Genomic DNA, 22742 nt, shown 5'->3' with positions numbered 1-22742 from the left:
TACAGAGTGAATTCACCACAACTAAATGTTAACAGCACTCACTCCTAAAAAGGATAGAATTCTTCTAAATTTGAATTCTAAACCTGAAATTGGTGGCATAAGAAAATGAGGATTAGGAAATGTTTACCTTTTTTCTGTTAGGTAGTTTTTCTTTCTCATATTTGTTTTCCTAAAAGCATCATTCATTTTAGGAAAACAAGAGACCCTCTGCTAGTGCAGAGTAGAATCCTAAGCACATAACTCTCCTAAGCCCACTGTAAATAAGAGAAACCAAGAGCACTTTAGAAAAAATATTTTTACCCGTTAAGTATGAGGTTTCTTATTTACCTTTTGTGTAAATACTTCTGTGGACTGTTAAATTGCAGAGCCATAGAATACTTGAGGGTGAAAGGGACCTTCTAAGGTGATGTAGTCCATCCCCACTGCTCAAGCAGATTCACCTGGAGCAAATTGCCTGGGACCATGTCCAGATGGTTTTGAATATTGCCAAGGGGAGAAGACTCCCCAGCCTCCCTGGACCACCTAACCTGTGCCAGTGCTCTCGCTGTCATAGTACAAAATAGTTTATGGTATTCAGAGGAACCTCTGGTGTTTCAGTGTGTGCCCTCTGCCCCTGGTTCAGTCACTGGGGCACCACAGGCTCCATTCTCTTTGCACCCTCCCTCCATGTACTTGTAGACATCAGTAAGATTCCCCTGAGCTTCCTCTTCTCCAGCTAAACAGTCTCAGTTCTTCCAACCTTCCCCCACAGGAAAGATGCTCCAGTCTGTTGCCTTCATGCTGCTTTGTTGGACTCTCTCCAGTCTGTCCATGTCCCTCTGGTCCTGAGCAGCCCAGATCTGGACACAGCCCTCCAGGTGTGACCTCTCTGGGGCTGGGCACAGGGAAGGGTCTCCTCCCTTGACCTGCTGGCAGTGCTTTGCCTGTGCAGCCCAGGATGCCACTAGGCCTCTCTGCAGCAAGGCATGCCTCTTGATCAGCTTGGGGAACGGAAACTTCGGCCATGTGTGACTCAGTTCCATGAGGAGAAATTCTAGAAAGTCTAGAAACGGAAATGAAAATTGTACAAATGTACAATTCTAAATTTGGCCTATTAACCCAACTGCACAAGGAACATGCAATAAACATACAGATAATTTGAGAATGTGGTTCCTTTCAAGTGTAAACAACAAAACCTGCCATTCATTTCTGTCTTTACCAGAAACAGTTATTATGATATTATAAAGAGGTGAGTTTATTGAGGAGTCATGTACACATCCACGTGCCAAATCATGTGCTGTGATTTTACCCAAAAAGATCTTCTCAAAGATATCTTTTCTTTCACTTCTTCCAAGTTGCTATGACCCAGTAGAGATTATTTAAAAAAACCCAAAAAACAAACAAATACAAAACCAAAAAACAAAACAAAACAAACTCCAAAAAACACCCTAGAACTGTAAACATCAGAAAAAAACCCCATAAAAATTGAGGCACTGTCAGTCAGCTGCTAATTTTGATGGTTATGCACCTGATTTTAGTGCTTGTCATATTAAAAGAATTGAGAAATCATCAGTGAACTCACATAAACAAGAAATTATGTACTGTGGGTTCCAATTACAACAGAAAATTCAGTCTTCCTGTTAGATTATATATTTTATGTAGTCTGAGAGTTTTAGGATCTCGATTGAATTCATAAATTGATTGATGAGCTTGATCCTAGATCTGTGCAGTCAAAAGTATGCTTGCCAGCAGTTTTTATTTCTTTTTGAAAGTAGCAAGCTATAAGAGAATTCAAGTACTCTCTCCATATGCAAACAGATTCTTGTCAGCAAAGCTAAATAAAATAGAAAGAATATTATGTTCCACACTTTTCTTTATGATTTCCTCATTTTTATTTAAAAGGAAGGCAGGGCTGTCAACTGACTTAAGAAAATGTTGCAATTGCTTTTCAGTTTGTCTAAGTAAAATGGTCTGGGTTTACTGTTTTTTCCTTGAAATTTGGTTATGTTTTTTCAATTGTAATATTTTTCTCCTCCTTTTTTTATGGTCAGAATCCTTTTCTCCTAGGCTTTAACCATGTTTCTCTTCCACCAAACTACTGAGTATTGTGAATATCTGGTCTTTTCCACTAGTCTCTTCCAATGTTAGTCATATACAGGGTTCTATAACATAGAGTTCTATAACTGGCCTTGTCTGTTGGAAAGTAAAACAGTCTATATAACAATCTTTATAACAATCTGTTGTTCATGTTTATTATGTGAAGATTTGCCAGTACATACATTTGAGTTTTGTTATCCTTCCATACTCAGGATTGCTCAAGATTGAAGGCAACATACAAACAATACTGTTTCAAGGCAACACCATGTAATGTGCTGCAGGGAGAACGTAACAGTTCTCTCCAGAGTTAATGATAGCCTTTTAACATTTGATTAAGGAATGAGTTATTGTGGTGGTACCAAAATGTTTGTTTTAAATGGGTTTCACACACATGTGACATATGTGCTTGTAAAACTGACAATGCAATTATATATTCTTTAAATTTTGTTTAGTATAAGGATGTTTACTTCATGTAGCGTGGAATGTCATCCTATAAATATTGCAAACTAGATTGCTTTAAAGTTGTGTTCTAAGAAGCTAATCACGCTATCTTCTATGTTTATTAGGTGATAAAGCCTAATTGATGTATTAAAGATAAACTTTAAGAGAGATCATATCATAGCCTAGGGTGTGTTGCAGTTTTGATACAGTTTTGTGTTCAGTCACATATATGCCAGCAAATGTATTATCTTTGTATATAGAGACATATGAAATCTATTTAAGCTGTTATCTGTTAGAAATGCCTATTTTGATGTCATCTGAAAATGTGCACATTTCTATCATAAGTATCACTTTGTATCAACAGAGATACTGTAGCTATAGCAGAGTTTGCCTTAGATTCTGAGTGGATGCCCAAAATCGTGTATCTTCTGCATCTGACACCTATATACTTGTTTAATTCAGTTATAGAAACCTTCCCTTTCACTCACAGATTATTTAATATTAGCAGGATATTTTTCAGGGACTTTTTGAAAAAACAGTGGAAGAAACATATTGGACTGTGATGTTTTTATCCTTCTGGGAAAAAGAACAACCTTGTGGTTTTTTGAATTTTGAGTAGTAAAAAGAAAAAGACTCTCATAAGACGTTTGTAGACCCAAAATACACCAGCAGCATCAGTGAATCAGACAGGAACAAAATAAGCTCACCAACTGAGAAAAAGATTGTTACTTGTCAGCAACTTCATCTCCTACCACACTCGCAACCTTCCCCAAAAAACCCCAGAGACTTTTTTAGTGTTTTTGAAAGACCGCTAGGTTTGAGTTAGTTGTTATTGCTACACACTCAGCCTTTCACCCGTTGCAGGTAATTTGTGTTTGTCACTGATTTCAGGGATAGTAAGATCGGATGCTAAATGTGTCTGGTCCCAGTTGCTTAACATATCTAGTAGGACCTTCTCACCAGAAAGCCTGTTGAGTCAGTAGAAAAAATCTGAAAGTCAATGTTAATGATTCAGTAAGTGTTACTTGACTGAATTCAGCTAGCTTATGGATTTTAAAATTCTAGAAAAACTTCTAATATGATACAGAACTTAAATTTTATTTCATTTTCAAGTATGACAATTTCACACGAAGGGATACCAAACATATCTTGACTGTTAGAGAGAGGACTGAGCAAAGAGCTAGTTATATTATTATATGTATGGAATAACTCAGAGTTACGGCTTAATATTTAAGTTTGCTACAGTCACAATTGAAGCACCTGACTTTTTTGAGGTTGTGTGGAGGAGTTAGATCTATAAATAAGATCTTTCTGATTTTGAGAGAGACAAACGCCAGCACATACATCATCCATATTCTGTTTCCATGAAATGAGTAGTGTAGCTGACCTTACAAATGCAAAATTTTCTGTAAAATTAGCACTGAACTTAGATCCCCGAGAGAAACAAGACACAAGCCCAACTCTGAGCACTTTAGGTAACATAGATAAGTTCATCTAACATACCTGGGTAAGCAGGTAAGCACATAACAAACACGTCAGTACTTCAGTAACCCAAATAGGGAGCCAGTTCAGAAAACACCAAAATGCATGTCAGAAGTCATTCCAATCAAACTGGCAGATTCGATAGGTGAGCCTGGACGCTGCCTTGTTGCATTGCTGTCACAGCCTGCTGGAGGTAGGACCTAAACTCACTGAAACCTTGAAGCTGTTCAAAGAGCTTTTGCCCTTGAACAACTGCCAAAATGTAGTTTTAGGTGATTTGTATGTGCATACAAGTTCTAAACAAACATTGATTTCTGTAATTGGAAAACAGATTGTCTTTCAATGCAAATTAATTTCACTGTTACAGTTTTTGCAAAGTTAACTTTATACCGTGTTTCATATTATTATCGTGCCTCTGCATCTGTGGCCAGAGCTGGTACCTGTGAATACTGGCTGCCCTGTACTTCTTTTGCAAAGACAGCTCTATACCTCATTTCATTTTGCTGTCATTCACTCTGCCTCAGCGGCTAGGCTGGAACCTGAAAATGCTGGTTGAACTGTCAGAATCAGGCAGGCTTTTAAGAAAATGAGTTTTGACATTCCTTTCCTTAAGATGATCCCTTGTTTTTCAATTACTGCTTTCTGACTTGGGTATCTCTGGAGGTAACCCCGAACTGGTTCCCGGTCTGTCAAGCAGGTGGCAGCAGTGCCACGCCGGAGCGGCCGCCGGCCTTCCCTGACATCAAGTGTTAACGCAATTGGCCAATCAGTGCTAAGATGATGGGAGGTAATTGGGTAATTGTATTTTACTGATCACAAGCAAAGAAAAAGGGAAGGGGGGGAGACAAGAAGAGGAGAGAGGGGAGTAAAGGGGAAAAAAAAAAAAAAAAAGCCGCAACAGAGGAAGAGGGGAGAGAACGGAAGGGGAGAAGGAGGAGTGTAGGCAGAGAGCGGCCCTGGGACATTTGCAAATCCTGGGGTGCCTCTGAAAGGTGGGGAGTAAGAGAAAACCAGAGCGGCTGAAACGCGGAGCTACTGCCAGCAGCAGGAGCAGCTGTCAGGGCTGGATACACACACACATACATGCGTCCCTACGTGCACACACGGGCACAATCCAGGCTGCAGCTCTCGGGAGGAAGGAAGCGGTTCGGCTGTGCAGAGGGCTATGCGTGTCAGGGATGAAACTAAAAGCTGAAAGAAGCGGCTGCGCTCCTGGGACTGTGTCATCTTGGAAGGGAAGGAGGCAGGAAGGAAGGAAGAAAAGAGGGAAGAAGATGGGAGACTAACTCGCTGCTGTGCAGAGGGGAAATCCAACTTGTACATCTGAAATACGCCGGGCTCAGCTTGGAAATGAGATCAGACCTGCATTGAAACACAGAAAGGGAGAAAAAGGGAGGCAGAGACGGGAGAGCTTTCATCTTTCTTCCTGCCTCTCTTTCCCTCTCTCTCCTCAAAGAAGAAATAGAAGTTTATCCGTCTCGGTGCTTCTGGATTCATCTAGCTGCTGGACAAAAGATGGAGAGGAAGCTAAAATGAAAAGCAAAGTGTGCTTCTGAAATTTACAGCTAAGAGGACAAATCACATCTTCTCGGGTTTCTTTATGCCCCATCGGGGGAGTTTGAACGTCTGCAGGGTTTTGAGAAGTGGGGGGGCAAAGGCGAGAGTGGGCGTTAAAATCCCCATCCCAAGTGTTTAAAAAATAACGAGGTGATGGATTTATTCTTGACAGCTGGTGGGAACCTTGCATTTTTCTCTACTCCCTCCCTCCTTCATTTCATTTAATGTGAAATTATGAAAATGCAGAGGAGTTGGAGGGAAGGCGAAAGGATATAACGTGGAGTTTGAAACAAGGAGAGGGTGCTGATGCTGTGGATTGCTGGCTTCTTGCCGAAATCAAAAATCCAATTGCGCACTGGGTTGTGATTGGAAATCTAATCAGATCTTTGGAGAGGGGGGAGAGAGACTAAAAGTTTATTGTTTTGACGGACAGGAATAAAAAATTAAATGCAAAAGGAAATTATTTTCTAAAGGAGTGTGGGAGTATAGAGAAAAAGAAGAATGGGAATCCCCATTCTAATGTGGAGACACATGGATTGGATAATTGATAGTGCAGCAAAGAAGGGGGAAAAAGAAAATTGCCTGGCAAGACCTGGATCTTAAGTGCCACAACAAAATTACATTAAAAGAATACAGATGGAGGATTGCTTAAAAGGAAATACAGTTATTTCTGCTCTCCAGAGAAAAAACAAATAGAGAGCAATGGGGAGCAGTGGAGCCAGAGAGGCAGAAAACCTCAGAAAAAGGAAACTAGGCAAATGATCCACAGTGGAATGAAAAGTTTCGGAAAGGAAAAGGACCATTCATCCTCCTTAAGGATTTTTGGTTTTTTCCTGTTATTTTATACCACTCTTCTTCAGTGAAGGCAACCGTCAACATTACCACTACAGAAATTTTAAGCAGAAAAGTTGAAAGCCACTGAGAAAATAAAGGACAGAGAAGAAGAAAGCGAATTGCCAGAGGGGGAGAGTTCAGCAGTGTTGTGTTGGATTGGCACCTGTATGGACTGAAATTGCTGGGAAATTGCAATTGGATATCCTTTTTCTTTTATTTCCTTTCTTGTTTTGAATTTTGGTTTGGTTGCTGAAATGAAATAGTTTTCTGACCCCTCCCCCACCCTGGTTTTTCATAATCACTCGGATTTCCAGCTGGATAGTCTTTGAGGATACAGTGAGTACACTTTCCATTTTATTATTTTTCGGAAAGGAAATGTGCCCCATTGCCTCTCTCCTTTCATCCTTATTCTGCTTTTTCGGTCTTTCCCCCCACCTGAATAAAGAACCTGGCTGTATTTTGATAATGGCTGGAGGGAAGGGGGGGTGGGAAGAGAGAAGGGAAGGAATGAGGATAGAACTGAATTCTCACAGTAGCTCAAATTCCTAAAACTCGAGCCTTGGTAGGGTGTTGCAGACACCTGCCTGTGTGTCTCTATAGCATTTGCAAATGTTCCCTAGCAAAGAAATCTTTTGAGAAAGCCCTTGGAGTGAGTGGGGGGTGCTGTCTGATTGTCCGGTCTCTACAAATGGATGCAACTTGCATGGAATTGGAGGCACAGAGGAGGTTTGTTTGTTTATTTACTAAGTGTTTAAAATAGTTCAAGGCTCTCATTTGAATACTGCAATCCAGTCTGACATTGCAGATCAATATGGTGTATTAACAGGACCATTTTATAATCAAGCAGGGAGGTGAGGGATGACTTTTGGCGGGAGTGGGGGGGGTGTGGGGCAGGGGCTTTTAATGGATTTTGAGGATGCAGCTCTGAGAGAAATGACATGTTTTACACTCCATTGCTAAGAAAGGGCAGTAACAGGCAGAGAGAGGATATTCTTCTATTGAAGGGGAGTTTAGGGAACTGCTGTACTGGCCACCCATGCCCTCCGGATCTCTCAGGAAATTCTTTGTGATTTTGTGGTGAATCCTTCAGTACCCTGAAGGGTTTGAACTTTCATGGCAGTTGAAAGAGATTTACTTTGATTGACAAGCAGTGAGAGGATTCGGGTTCTGAGGTGTGGGAAGACTGGTTTTTTTATTATGCTGGTACTGAAAAGAATTAAGAAGTGGCTTATAAATGGTGGGGTTCTCAAATTAGCAATGATGTGTAACACACCGGTAAATGTCTCTCCCTTCCTGGAGAAATGTGGTGTGGGAGTGTGGAATAAAGGGAGGATAACCTGATATCCTCCCTCTGAAATAGAGGTCCATGTTTTCCTGGGGGAAAGAGTGCTACTTCCTTCCCCTCTCTTGGCATGACTGCATAGCTCTGGGTAGGGAGTTTTCTTTCTTTTTCTCCCCCTTCTGTCCTCCCTCACCTCTGCCCTCCTCAACCCAGACCTTCATATGTTAAGGCTCCAACTGAAGGTATTAGGCCAAAACTGGTGCAGAACCAGAGAGAAACAACTAATTAAATGAGCCATTGAATAGGACTGGTTTATGTTAGAGGGTTTTTTTGTGGCTTTTTTTTTGTGTGTTTTTTTGTTTTGTTTTTTTTTTTTGGCAGGCAAGGTGCAGAACTAGCTTTGCCACTCATTTTACTTTTCTCTAGCATCAATATTCTGGAGAGGGAGAGAGCAGTCAGGAAGGAAAAGGTGTTGGTAGATCCAGATTTTAGTTCTTTTAATTTCTGGCAGCATTTCTCACTTCACAAGCTGCCTGCATGAAACAACAAAAAACAGAGCTGTAACTTCCCTGGATAAATACATAAACCATTATTAGCCTCTTTCCCCCCCCCCCCCCCCCTTTCTTCACTCACTTACATCACTACTGTTACTTCATGTCAATGTCCTGAATCTTTTGGCATAATGGAAAAGAGAACTTTTGCCTCTCAAATGTGTCCCATGTGTTTCTGTTTGGAGGTCATGCCTCTTAAACATTGGCTACTTGAAAAGGATTAAGGTTTAGGGTCCAGCTCTGCTTGTAAGGAAATCTCTGGAAGTTTTTGTTTGGCCATGCGAACAATTCAGACCCTTTGTGCAGTTGTGCTCAGAAAAAGAGGGAAGAAGGCACAGCAAAAATTGTTCCTTCCAGCTTCATTTACTCTCATCCTTCTCAATCTAGCTAAATTGTTTTAGTGTGAATTCCTTTAGCCTGGTTTTTTTTGGGTTTGTTTTTTTTTTTTTTTTCTCTGGACCCATGTTTCCTAGTGGGACACTAAAAGGGTAAAAAGTTTGTCTGGATCTGAAAATAAGTCCAAAACTCTCTCTTGTTTATTCCTTCATGTATCATGATAAGTCTATGCCCTGTTGTGGGCTACACTTACTTTAGCAGTTGCACTAACAGAAAAGCTAAATTTATGTTAAGCTGCTGCTCAGTAATTACTGAAGGAAAAAGGCATCTCCAAGCTTTTCCTTGGATTGCTGTCAAGTGAACACACCAACAAAATTTGGTGGAGCAACTCCAGTTTTGGACAATAGAAAGCTGTCATAGATGCCCCATTCATTTTGTACAACGACTAGCAGGAGTATTTTCTTTACATGATAAGGAAGCACTGGAAAAATTTAGTCACTAGTTTGGGCTGAAATAGGCAAATCTTGTCAACATTAAAAAGCTAGGGATGTGTGTCTGCTTCCAAAGAGGCAGCAGTTTCACACTTCAGTGAATCATTCACTTAATACAGTAGCCAAAAGACACATGGAACAACCCAGAGTTTAACTCATTCAATATCAAAGTGGGAAGGAGGCTTATCCAGAGCCCAAAGGGCTGATCATGAAATGAATAGCCAAAACATTCATCCAAACATCTGGCTAAGAGAGAAGCAACACATCTCCTCAACCTGAGGCTGGAGCTGGCTGTCTCTGCTGCTTCTCTCACAGGTGTCTGAGCACAGGTGTGTCATCCAGGGCCATGTGCTGGTCCTGGGGGCTGTCTCCTCTTCAAACCATGGACGATATTTCGGTAGTGACCCCAGGCAGCTGGGATTTTGGCACTGTACAGGGAGCCATTATGTGTATATTTAGGCACTAAATGCTTGTGCAGGAGGAAAGATAAAGCTGTGTTGGAAGGTCCTGCTCTGTTTGGTCTAATTGTTTTCCAGAAGGTCAGAGATCACATACCTCAAACCTCAGGCAAAGTGTAAGTTATTAATGCAAGGGGTTGGCTGGTCTGTGTCTTTTCTCATATCAGGAATGATTTGTACTGATCTAGAATTGAAGCAGGTTCAGTTTGCTGGAGCAGCAAATTGTGTCACAATATCTCCCAGCCTGATACCACTGACAAGTGAAAAATGGGCTTTCAGATTAGGTGAGACCCAAGAATAGACGTGAGCCAATACAAGCAATTGTGTGGGACTGGAGAAAAACAAAGGGATTCCAGAGGTGTTGCTATGGCTTCCTATATGTAGGCTTTAAAATTATTTGCCTGTGACCTAAAAAGCTGTCTCCCATTTGGCATGAAGATTCTTGCTGTTGCAGTATGAGACAGGAGGATTTTGGATGGGGCTCAGGACAGGATTTTAGCACATTTTGAGAGAGCTTGGTGCTGGTGAAAAATCTCAAGGCAGGCTATCCAAGTGGCAGTATATTCACTGCAAGAGTGCACTGTGCACAGCAGCAGCATGAGAGAGAGAGCCTCCATCTCGGTCTTGCCAGAGTGGCATCATGTTGGCTTGGAGATGTGTTTTTGTTTCTGATGGCTAGTGAGGCAACAAGGGGAGAGGGAAGGATGCTGGAATTAGTGCCATTTTCAGCCTGGGATGGAAATTACTCTGAAGATATGCAGTTGGCATCTACTAAGTATTTTCTAGAGTAGTGAAGCTGACTGGATTTCGGGTTACGGTTCTCAGGGGACTTTCATCCCATTGCCAGCTGCTCTGTGAAAACCATGAAGAAGAACAAGCCTCGTTCAGCCCCGACAGGATAACCCAGATGAGAAGGATTCAGGAATAGCAGCAGCCATGCTGATCTGGAGGGCAGCCTTGAAGCATGCTTGAGTCCAGCAGCTTGGAGAAGCCCTTGGAAAGGATCCTGCCTCTACTTCCAGTCATGACAGAAGACATTGGGGATTGGCTTGTGACACTTCAGAGTGGTTTATTTAATGATTTTATTCAGAGAAAAAAAAATTAGAAGAGGGTGCATGTTATTTAACTGCACTATCATGGCCATTTTTTCTCCTAAGGGGTAGAAATGGAGACACAAGAGGGGAGATGACAATGCCAGTGGTTTGTTTTAGTTGCATATTCACAAGCTGAAGTACATGGAAGTGAATTAGTGCGTAGTTCCTGGTAGGGGGCCTGGATAATTTGCTATCTGTTAGTAAAAAAGGCAAAAAATCAGACTCTTGTGCATGCATACAATAAAAGAGAATCAGGATTTACATTTGGTATCCAAGGAAGCGAGAGCAGAATCCTGCAGGGCTTTCTGTTCATTGTTTAAATGTTGCCATAGCGATATCTCAGGGCACAAGTTACATGTTTTCCACTTCTGGAGTTGAGCCTTCCTTCTCTCTCTCTCTCTCTCTCTCTCTCTCTCTCTCTCTGTGTGTCTTTCTCAATATTCTGAACTACCAGGAACATCTCCACAGCAGAACTTTGCACAGCAATAGCAAAAGGTGTGTGCAGGCTGCATTATCTGATGGCATAACTGCCTGTATGCTCTTCACTGATATTTGCTAATATGTTGGAAACCCAATTAGAGGGAAATTGCTGGATAGAAGTGGAGTGTGAGGCTTGTTGTTGTTAGGACATTGAGCATATTACAGTATTTTTTGTAGTGGTGATATGTTAATTGGATTGCTGCAGGCAAGCAAAGTGTAGCAGTCGCTGACAATTAGAAACAACAATGAACTTTCCAGGACTGAATCTATTCCTTGGGCATATTAAAATGCATTTCAGGTATATCACATAGCTTGTGTAAATTTAAATACTAACACCACTGCAATAATTCTTGAAATTCTGTTTTCACAGTGCTAAGAGAAGATTTACCTTTGCTGCCTGTGAAAGGGAGAGAGGCAGCATCAGACCACTGAATAAAATCTGCCATAGTTTTGCTGCCAAGCTTGTACTTGTTATGTCAGGACTGTGGGGGAGCAATATAACCAGGAACCAGCAGAATTAAAAAGAAAACCAACCACCCTCAAAACAAAGCAAAAATTCCATCAACAATTATTTCACTTGAAACCAGATAAAGCTTACTCAGAAGTTTCACAGCAAGATAAGTTAAATAAATGATGTTTTCTCTGCAAACCAGCAGCAATTCAGAGCATTTATTAATGCTCTTTGTGTTTGAGGAATCAGTTAGTTGACAGCTATGGGATTATGGGATTCATACAGTCCTGTGCATTAAAATAATCCTCAGAAATATGGATGTGATTTCCTTTCATATTTGTATGGACAGTACAGTATGACCTGACTTCTAGAAGGCACAGGGGTTGGCGCTTTTATTTCACCATATGTATAAGAGTGATTACCCAAAGGATGTGACCTGATGCTGATAAACAGTGGTAGTAAGTTCCAGAAGGTATTAGTGTCCTTCAGATCTGCAGCACATTTTGGTTTTGCTTTCAAGCCTTTCTTTGCTTTTATAATCTCCTCCCTCCCATGCCGTGTTACACGGGAAACAAAAGAGAGCCTGGTTATCAGTGGGGGGGGTGCAGCAAGAGTCATAACAGTGCAGGCTTCCTCACACTGCTTATCATCACACCTTAGACATGATCTGAAGCTGGAGTCTATCTTAGGAGCTTAAGCAGGCACTAATTCTGTTCACATACTTTGAGCTTACCCCAGAATCTTTGCAATGGCAAAAAGGTGGCCATCTGTATGACTGGGGTGGGGAATACCCACCTCACTTCTCATGCACTGTGCCCACTCATCAAATTACTGAAGATCACAGATTCCCTCGTCTTGACTGGAACACACTTTGGTAGGGAGTAGAGGATGAAAGTTTCATCATACTGGATCTTCATCAGCTATAGGCCAATTTCTTGTTAATCTCCAGAAACAGCTATTAGTGGACAATTCATGTAAGAGAAGAGAATGACAATCTCTCCATGAGCTGGTATAAGTGAGATTTCTCTCTTGCAGAACTTAATTATAAGAATCGTTGTTTTTTTACTCACTAATGCCCATTTTTTAGTTGTCATTTAACATTGTAAAGTGTATGAGCAAGTTGGTTCTGTAGCAACCCTTCCATGCAACCAGTCTTATTCCTTTTACATTTCTTTTTCTTCTGTCATTGTGAGAACATAAACCCAGTTTTGTTCCAACTGATCTCAATCAGATATTTAGTAATTACTTTAGCAGAACTGATCTTTCTCTGTAGGTTTTTGTTTTCTTTTTTCTCTATTTTTAGAAATAAATAATAGAATGAGTATTTATATTTACAGATATTAAAAGATGATCTGAATACCAGTTTGAATTAATACAAGCTTCGAAATTCGCAAAGGTTCCATGCTCCTTTGCTATCCTAGCTGACATTCCTGGTGTTAGTGCATCTTTTTCATCAGTGTGTAATGGAATAATTGATGAATTAATCTCACTGCCACAGGAAAACCTCACCTGGTATTAACAAAAGCAGCTGGTTTTAAAATTGCACGTTTTAAGTCTGAATTCTCAGTCCTTAGGATGGTGTAATCTCAGCGTATTGATTATGTGTGTCAATAACTGAATACTGTGACATTATAATCAGTTTAACAAAGATGCTATAGTTTTCCTTTTAAAAGCTAGAAGAGGCTTTACAAGGACAGAAATAAGTGGGTTAAGGAATCATACTTTTCCCTCCCTCAGTACATGCAAGTTTCAAATGCAATGTGCACAAATATATTCAGTTCCAGGAGCTTCTTTGCCAAAGGCCATATATGCTGTGTTAAGGGCTCTTTACTTAGCTGTTTGGTTTTACAAGGATTTTCTTCTCCCCTACTCATTTTGTGAGCCCTTATTGGACAGGCAACTTCTTCTACAAGTGGTTATATATTATTTTTCCGGAGGTGAGCTTTTATATTTGTTGCATCCTTTGAGGAGCTGAGGTTCATTTCTGTAAAGGTTGTTGATGACACAGCTACCAGAGGGGAAAGATGACGACCCCATTAGCCTTTCAGGTTGCTCATACGCAGTGCACTGTCTACTCCTTCAGTAAGAGTTTTATTGCATTTAACGCCCGTGTGAATTTTGACTGTCTATGGTGCAGGGAATTAAAACCATAATGGATTTCTCCTTTGAACCAGAAAGAGGTCAGAAAACCTCACCTTCAGTGAATGTTCATGTTGATATCCCTCTTTCTGTAATGTGCATTTTCCTGAGTGGTCTGGCCCTGAAGATTGAGTTACATACATTAAGTAAAGGCCTGGAGGTATCTGTTAAAGACTACTGAATCAAACCATAGTGGAGGATGGCTTAGTCCTTAGGTAACTTTCCATAACATGTGGGAAAAATAATTGCATTTTCTAATGGGAAATTTCAGGTTTGAGGATATATATGAAAATGTCATGCAGCAGTAGTAGAATGTCATTAAGAATTGCAAAGAAGTGTAGATAATAAACTCCTATCACAAAAGGTATTGCATCTAATTTAAAATATCATCCAGATAAGATTTCTTTTTTTTTTGTGGCAAAGAAAGATGAAGCTGATGATTGCCTATGGCAAGTCAAAGATAAAAAAGCAGCCAATGATGCTGGTTCAGAAATACCTGTCTTCTAAACCTGAGGAAAATGATGAGAAAAATTTACTAGAAAGAACATATAAACAGAAGGCTGTGAATATAAACTGGTTGGTTTCAAGAAATATATTATTTTGCTATAGAAAAACCCAGTTCATAAAAGAGTTCATGTTTGACTTGGAGTTTGTCTTTGATTCAAGGGAAGAGAAAGTAAAAATTTAAAAACTAATAATAATTAATTAATATTAAACTTTTAAGCAAGCAAATTAGTACATAGTAGGAAAAAAAAGAGGAACTCTTATAACAATCTCTATTAAAAAATAAGGTATAAAAGGAGTAGATTTGGTATCATAGAAGTGTTGTGATGGTGTGGTAGTCTTCGAATACACCAGAAATAAGGGAACGTTGCTGGGTTTTTTTGTTGTTTTTATTGGCCACATCCTGTGAAGAGTTGCTGGCAGTAGTGATGCATAACTGTCAGAATAATTCAATTGATATTTCTATTCTCTATCTGGAAAAATTATTATTAAAAAATTATTGTGAAAAGAGAAAACAAGCAAAAGAATTTTGGGGAATATTTATTAGGGGACAAATATTGTTAAATCAACAGTAATGTTTTACTTTTTCAAAAAGTTGTCTAGACTATGTTTCAAGAAAACATTTTAATGATATGAGTGAAACTTATATGGACATGATAACCATTGACCATTTTCCCTGACATGAATTTTAGACAAAGTAACTGAAAATACAATACAGGATTCAACTGTAGAAACTTAAGGCAGGGAAAATTTTAATGTCAATAGTATGGTATTATGGGAAGTATTTTCTGTCAAGCAAACAATTTAACCCTTTTATACTGCCTGGCTGGTAGATTGAAGTTACCATGGAAATAAAGTACACTCAGACTTTAAAAAACGTAGGATATTTAAGTAGCTTAGAAGCACTTGTAAGATGCTTAAAAGTAAGTATTGTGAGGAAATATCTTTTACTGCATTATACAAATATTGTAACTGTTTTTATAATAATAGTACCAATGTTCTAGACAAATCATTGACAGAAAATTACACTTAATGTAAGTGTAGAGCCCAGAGTTAGCAAAATGACCTTGATAAGAACATCTGTTAGGGTGGGTATATGAGGGTAAACTGGGGTGAATAAGGTTAACTGAGCTGAGAGGACATTTCCCAAAACTAATAATGCTAAAGAGGAGAATTGAAAAAAAAAAACCCACAAAAAAACCCAGAAACAAATCTGTGAAAACAAAAAAAAAACAACCCAAAAACAAAACAACAACAAAAAATCAACGAAAAACCCACAAAGCTTGAATAAGAGTCTGAAAGATGCATGAAGCTTTTCAGGCATGAGTGGCTGGACAGGTTAGAGAAACAGCGCAAGAACACTTCTATGATGCTGCCAGACATTGACCGCTTTCATTGCAATCTTTGGCTTGGTCTGACCAAGCTGTGCTGGGCCCTGTGAGGAGCCAACATCCGTCTGGTGGATGCACGGGGTGACCTGCACCTGGTAAGAGCATGCATGGACTGGGAGTGCTTTCTTCCCAGCCTGTCCACTGGCAGACAGCATGGGAACCCCTGGAGTTGGAAACCCGTGTCTCCAGAGGCTGAGGGAGCAAGTAGGGGAGCCTGCACCCCCAGGAGTGTGGATGTGCTCATGACCAGCACGGCCTGTGAGGATATCTGAGTGATGTTGCTTTAGATGATTAATTATATAAAGGTTTTTTAAAGTTTTTAAGTAATTATTGAGTTTTTAAAAGTGTCTAGTATGGTAGTTTTTTGTTGTATTGTTGATCCTGAGCTGGCAGAGAGTGCCAGTTAATTAACTGTCGTTGGCCATAGTGATGTGATTTCAATCACATGAATTGAGAAGTTTTTCCTTGAGACCAAGTGAGGCAGCATGATAAATAAGACAGGCATTCTGAGTAATATTGGATGCAAAATGTTACATATTTTGCATGTTACAAATGTGTAGGGCATGTTACATATGTCCTATAAGCAGGACAAATTCTCAGTGAGGGACGCTCATCTGTAAAACTAACTCTAAAGAGAATTTGAGATTACAACAGGCAAGAATTTCCACATGAGCTCCCACAGTGCTAGTGATAAAAAATATTATGACATTCCAGAGAAACAGAATAGTAATTTTACCAATGTCAGTGGGAAAACTGGAATGCTGTTTGCATTTGAATTTGTCCACGTTTTAAAAAATTTTGTTGAAAAGAATATAACCACAAAAATATTCAGTGCTGAATATAAAGGAAAGATTTAGTACTTTAACATCAATCTATCCATTAAGAAGCTCAAGAACTGATGTGATAAGTTTAAGAGGAAAAAATAAATGTTTAAAGGTTCTGTAATATACCAAATTGTAAGAAGAAACAATAGATGGAAGCTGAAGTCCCACAAATTCATAATAGAAATTAAGGGTATGTAATTTAGCCTTTTTTTAATCCACAGAGAAGCATTTTCTCTTGGGGTCCTTGTCTTTGTGGACTACTGTTGTAGTGCAGTGTGCCTTATAGTGTTTTGTATATTTTGATAATTCAGAAAGGCACAGTAGATGACTCGGAGGTCCCTGTACCTGCAGGTAGAAGGAATGTAGCCTGGGCACCTGTAACCAGGCTTCCAATCCTGTCATTAACAAATGTGTGTAGCTTGCTATGAGCAAAACACCCCAAAGGATTTCACTCTGCAGTCCATCCTTCCCTTCTGCTGAGATTGTTATCAGAACACCAAAGAAGTTTTTGGGTCATCTGCTGCTTTATGACAGCACTCTGACTCAGTGCCTCAGACTTCTGCTCGGCTGGAAAAATGTCCTTTGAAATCTGTGAATTTGTCAAATCTGAAATGTTCTATAAAGATGAATTTTGATAGCTGTGCTGTGGGTGAACAAATATCATTTGTATTTACTTGTTCAATTCCTACCACATCTACAAAGTTTTTCATATGACCAAGATGCTACCTCCTTCAGAGTTCTCTTTGTAGTGTGGAGGTTTGCAAGCTTTAGGTGTTGTACTTCTGAAACACTGTGTTTTCAACAACCTGGGCCTCCATCTTGAAGAATTCCATTTGTTTAAGCTGACGTAGGTGTTCAACATCTAAATCAAAAACCCCAAAATTATTGTCCCTGAGCTTGTGTCCAGTTTAGGCTTCTGATACAAATCCAGGTATGAATTTCTGCAGTGCATCTGGTCAGATGGTGCCTATTTTGCAATGAATGCCAGATTGCTTTCCAGGTCTGACATGGACTAAATATAGAGGTTTCAAATATCCAACATGCTCTCTGCTTACAGGACACTAAAGATTGATTTGAACACATCCTTTTCTTGCTGTGAATGGCTGCTAAGCATTTTAGACTAGAAATTTGCATTTCTGTCTTCATAAAATATCTCCGTTTGTGAACTTGATTTTACTTATTTATTTCTTTTGGTAATTCCTGTCTTAAGTTTTGGAAGACAGAGAGGAAGAAAGAATTAAGTGACCTTTCCCCTCCATCTCTGCATAATAGCCTTTGGTAGTATAGGCTGAAATGACATGCAGTCTCAATGGGCTATCTTCTCGTATTTCTAGCTACTCTTCACCTTCCTTGGACACTGTTTGCGCTAAACATTCCTAAAAAAATTGCTGATGGAAATCTAAAATAAGTTTACATCTTTCATACTTACTGGTGAGGTCGATGTTCACTTTCTCACTCTAGTCCAAGTCAGTTTTTTCATATAAATTGGATTTCCTCCATTCAAGAGCCTTCCTGGAGTAGTGCACAATTTCATTGCTACAGCTGAGTGGGTAGTCCAAAAGGTCCTGGAATGTGGGAAAATATTCTCTGAGGTAGCAAAGGGCATTCCTAATGTTAGGAAGCTCTGGGTGAGTTTAGAGACAGTTATACTTCTTACCTCACTACTCTTTTCTGTATTCTCCTTTTTTCACCCTTTACCCTGCCTTTGGATAGATAACTCTACTTCCATAGGAAATATAGAAATTAATTGGGTGATCTCATGTACTTGTTCGTAGGAGAAAACCATGTGCATCGAGTATAAAGCACTAAACCTGCATTGAGCTTGCAGGTAAACAGAATTGGTTTACCTGCTAGGAAATCTAACTGTGATAGGGCTGTTTCTTCAATCTTTGATTAGAGGTCCTTATGAATATTGTCTGTCAATGGCTCACCTCTCTCCTCAGTGGCAGCAGAGTTGCAAAGCTCTTTCTCTCACATTGTAAGTTCCAAAAAGAGTACTTTGCTGCCAGAGGTCTCTGGAAGACTAGAACTATCACTGAATGATCATGGCACTGGGGTGAGGTGTGTGAGGAGACTGGAGGAAAACGAACTGTTGCCTGGTTCTGAGCATTTCTGTAGCTCTTTTTAATGAAAAGTTTAAAATCTGCTAGGATACAACACTGTTCTTGTCAGCTTTTCCATGCAGATGGAGCAATGGACCAAAATGAAGCCTCGCTGAAACTAAAACTGATTCTATATTGAGGCAAAAATGTACTAGAGGAGCTGTCAGTTTAATTTCACTGGCATCAACTGAACTACTTCTACTGCTAAAGCTATATATTTCTATAAGTGTGTGTATGTATGTGTGTTTAAGTGGATAGATTGAAAGTTTTGGAGTGCATTTGGCCTTATGACATATTAAAATCATGATTCTTTGCACCTGTGGTTGCAGTGTAGAAAAGTCCCAGGGAAATGGTATTTTTTATATATATTTAGCAAAGCACCCGCTTCCACTTTTTTTGTTGGTTTTGTAGGAGTCGGATATAAATCTCCACACGTTAGTCATCTAGATCTCTGATTTATAACATCAACTACGTGGCAGTTAGGTAAAAAAGGAACTGTTTCCAGAAAGGTTTAAGAATAAGCTTTTTCCAAAACCCGTAATGAAATGATCACCCATCTCCCAAAAGCAAGAAAACAGATCTTGTTTCACATCTTTCTCCTCTCTGTCATTTCAAATTATACCTTTTGAAAGGAAAATGCAATTAGGAGATACATTTAAATATAGTGGAATGGCCAGTCTTGTAGGGGGCACCACTAGAGATTTCTTAACCCTGACCTTTCTGTGGCCTCTTACTCATTGTTTGAAACAAACCACACAGACTCTATGTGCTCCTTTTCACTTCTTTGTAACTTATGAGAAATTGCTTTCTCATATTGCAGGACAGATCCTTCCACAATGTATGCTGCCAACACTCTATTTATAAGAGGTCAGATATCAGAACAAATTTAATGTAATTTAAGAAGTGGGAGTGGGAACTAAGGAAAGATTTTGTGAATATAAGTTTTAAGTTGCGTGAAAGGTACTTGAATGAAAGGCATTTTGCAAGCATGATTTTTATTGCACTTGAATGAAAGGCATTTTGCAAGCATGATTTTTATTGCAATCTCTATCACCAAGCATAAAACAGTGTTTCAATGCAGGGTAAGAGACGAAAACAGAAACATATACATCTTTTATCGTAAATATTCCATTCATTAAATAATTCTAGAGATATGGGTCAATTTTTTTTCTTGCCTTTTCATTGATAAGAAAGGTTTTTCTTGATGCCAGCAATTTGATACCCCTCTTTTATATTCAGACTCTTAGTGACATTTTTCCTATTAACTTATTTTGGGCTTAAATTGAATTGCACAAAAAACAAACAGAAATGTCCTTCCCTAAAATTAAGCAAGATCATAAGCCTACACCAATTCTTACTCTTAAGAGTACATGATTGCAAGGCTTATTTAAATATTGCTTTAATATTCTAGCTCTAAACAAGTAAATAAGGAGCATTCAAGCAAAACATTATCAGGCTTTCTACATATTTTACAACAAATTTCTTATTCATTTATTTTCAGTTCATACTCTATGATGGTTGAAAAGCACAAATTCTCTTTTTACTGGACACTCTGAAATTTTATCTACCCTGCCAATTGTCAGTGTTTACAAGCATTAAGATTATATATATAAAGTTAATAGGTATATAAGGTTTATATATATAAAGTTCCTTTTTTCATAATTCATAACGTTGGTTGCTTCCATTTGAAATGATGTGCCAGCTTGTCATCATTTAGTAGATGAACCACTTCCTACGGATGGAGGACGAGTTTTTATAGCACCCCACTAATATAAGGATGTCCCTTTTTACCTTGAACCTAGGACACTGATTTCTTTACTTTGTCTTACTGGAAGGTTAGGATCAAACCAGCGAAAAAGATCTAGACAGCCAGTTGCTTGCATATATATATGTGCATGAGTCTGTAAGAGTTTTGGTTGTCTTAAGGCCTAGGATCTGATGTAGATAACCTTATCTTTTGTCAGAGGTATTTAGTCATGACAGTATTTGCTTATTGATTTATAACAAACATGTGTGGAAAGGTATAAAGTCAGCAACTGGTGTTGTGCATTGTAATTGAAATGGTAGCGTAATCTCTGATGTTAAATCATCTCCTTTCCGCTTTCTCTCGAGTTCTGCAGAAACTCATCCTCTCCTTTCTCTGCAAACAAGCAGATGGAGAGTATGTGGACTTTGAAATGTGACTCAGAGGTCAAGAGATTTAGAGTCTCGGGAGGAAAGTGAAATTCACAGCTAAGGACAATTTACTGTGACCAACCTACCCCCAGGAAACTCCCAGCACAGCCAAAGGGCTTGGTGATGTCTCGATTTCTCACATTGTCAGTTGCCATGAGTTTGCACAGGAAGGCATGTCTGCTACTGAATCAGAAATACCCTGATGAGAGAAAACTGTTTATTTCAGAAGGGGTTTTCAAGATGAGAAGTTTGGCTGAATGTAATGTTTCCGGTGTACTGTGCTTATGCATAAATCACTGCTTATAAATTGCAAATCCAGTACAATAAAATTTTATCAGACCTAGGGAAAGGGAATAAATATAATATTAGGTTCCTCCCTTTTTTTCACTTTTATTTTTATTTTTAGTTATGACTGTCTGTGGAGGTAACAACACAATTAACAACTGAAATGGAAATCACCTGCTTGCTTGCCTCTGCCTGGCATATTAAGTATCTTTTATTAATTGAGTTGAACATAGAGTCTTTATCTTTTGGTGCTGAGATACTTTGAGTAACTTTGGTGAATTGCTTAATTGTTATTGATGTCATAATTATGCTGGGTTTTATTCTTTCCCCTCCCCCCTTAATTTCATCCTCTTTTAAAAATTCTCAGAAAAGTTTACATTAATTCAGAGATATTTATCAAAGTTATGTGCATTGTGTAATTTCCATGTTGCCAGAATGATCAGGATAGAAGTTACATCTACAGAGGTACCTCAACAGTTAACTAACCAAATAAAGGAGAAATTGTCCACATGTTCAGAATTCATTTCTCACATTGGAGCCAGAAGATAGTTATGGTAAATTTTGCAACAGGCTACTCCCACAGGGTCATATTTTATTAAACTGAGAAAATTGGATGAGTCAGAACAGTGACTGTCTAGGAATTTAAAGAAAATAATTGACACTTTTGTCTACCAAACTGTATTTTTCTTTATTTTTGTGGTGGGTGTTAGGTTAAGAGATGTCTGCATAACCTTCAGTTGAAGAAGAGAATAAGATGGTACTTATTTTTGGATTTTGCTTTGGCTTGCATTCCACAAAGGAGATCTGCTTCATACATGACTTTTTTACACATTAAACTCCTCTCCTTTACTATTCATCAAAAAATTCCTGACAGTGGATTCCTGACAGTGTTCCTCTATTTTTTAAACCCATCTGATTTGCCTGTTCTGAAATAGCAGAGTTGTTCCACTATTTTGGTAATAGTGTATGTGCAACAGTGGACTCAAAGTAGAAAGCTAAAGGACTGCTTCAAATTTTAGCATGGCAAATTTCCCTCCACCCTCTGAGTTCATAAATGAAAATAAATGGGCTACAATGCCAAGAAATTAGTATCCTAACACAACTCCACAATGCTGTGAAAACATAGCATTGCATAACTGTGATTCCACTGAATGGTATCATTATGACTAAAATTATCTAACGTTGTATTGCCTTTTTGTTCAAATCTGGCAAGAATCAGACTATCTCACCATGGTACACAATACGTTTTCTAAATATGGGTGAAAAACTAGAACATTCTTCAGAACAAGTATTGCCTAAATGCAGTAGAAGCGAATGGAAAATTCTGGCCTTATTTGGTGATACTTTCTTGCATTGAAATGTGATCAGCACATCAGTCGTCTTTAGAAGGAACTAAATGCCTGCTACCAGATGGAAAATGAATTAAACTGAGCATTTATCATTCTTCAGGCAGTAGGTGCAAAAGTAGAAATATTTTTTAAATAGTAATCTGCAATACTTTAAAAGAGCTGAAAAAAAAATCCTTTTTTTTTTTAAATGCAGATTAATTTTAAAGATCATTGTATTTTGGCTCATGCTACCAGCAGATTTACCCAAACAGTGTAAATAGGTATTCCTAGTTAGTTTCGTTTTCTTGAATAAATATGAATGAGATTTGAGTAAGTGAGAGACAATTGTTATGCACCATGACTAAAAAGCAAGAAGTGATGGTCTGGGGCGAATTCTCTTCAAACAACAAGCATACACAACATTAATGCCTTAGGACAAAGAATCCTCAATTTAAATTTTA

The 22742-nt window shown here is 38.9% G+C and overlaps 1 protein-coding gene across 6 annotated transcripts in view; it reads left to right on the top strand.

The window, feature by feature from the left end:
- The window catches only part of LRRC4C (leucine rich repeat containing 4C), a 476199-nt gene that overhangs the window by 380865 nt on the left and 72592 nt on the right, over positions 1–22742 (top strand). The window contains exon 1 of one of the 6 annotated variants that reach the window (XM_063398339.1): positions 4428–6726. The exons of the other annotated variants lie outside the window; for them this stretch is intronic. The gene's annotated coding sequence lies outside the window, so the exon portion shown is untranslated. Of the gene's footprint in view, positions 1–4427; positions 6727–22742 lie in introns of those variants that run through there. 6 annotated transcript variants of the gene reach the window in all.

The sequence above is a fragment of the Prinia subflava genome, chromosome 5 (genome assembly GCF_021018805.1).
Source record: "Prinia subflava isolate CZ2003 ecotype Zambia chromosome 5, Cam_Psub_1.2, whole genome shotgun sequence".
Classification (NCBI taxonomy): domain Eukaryota; kingdom Metazoa; phylum Chordata; class Aves; order Passeriformes; family Cisticolidae; genus Prinia; species Prinia subflava.
This window is presented reverse-complemented; position numbering and strand designations above follow the sequence as displayed.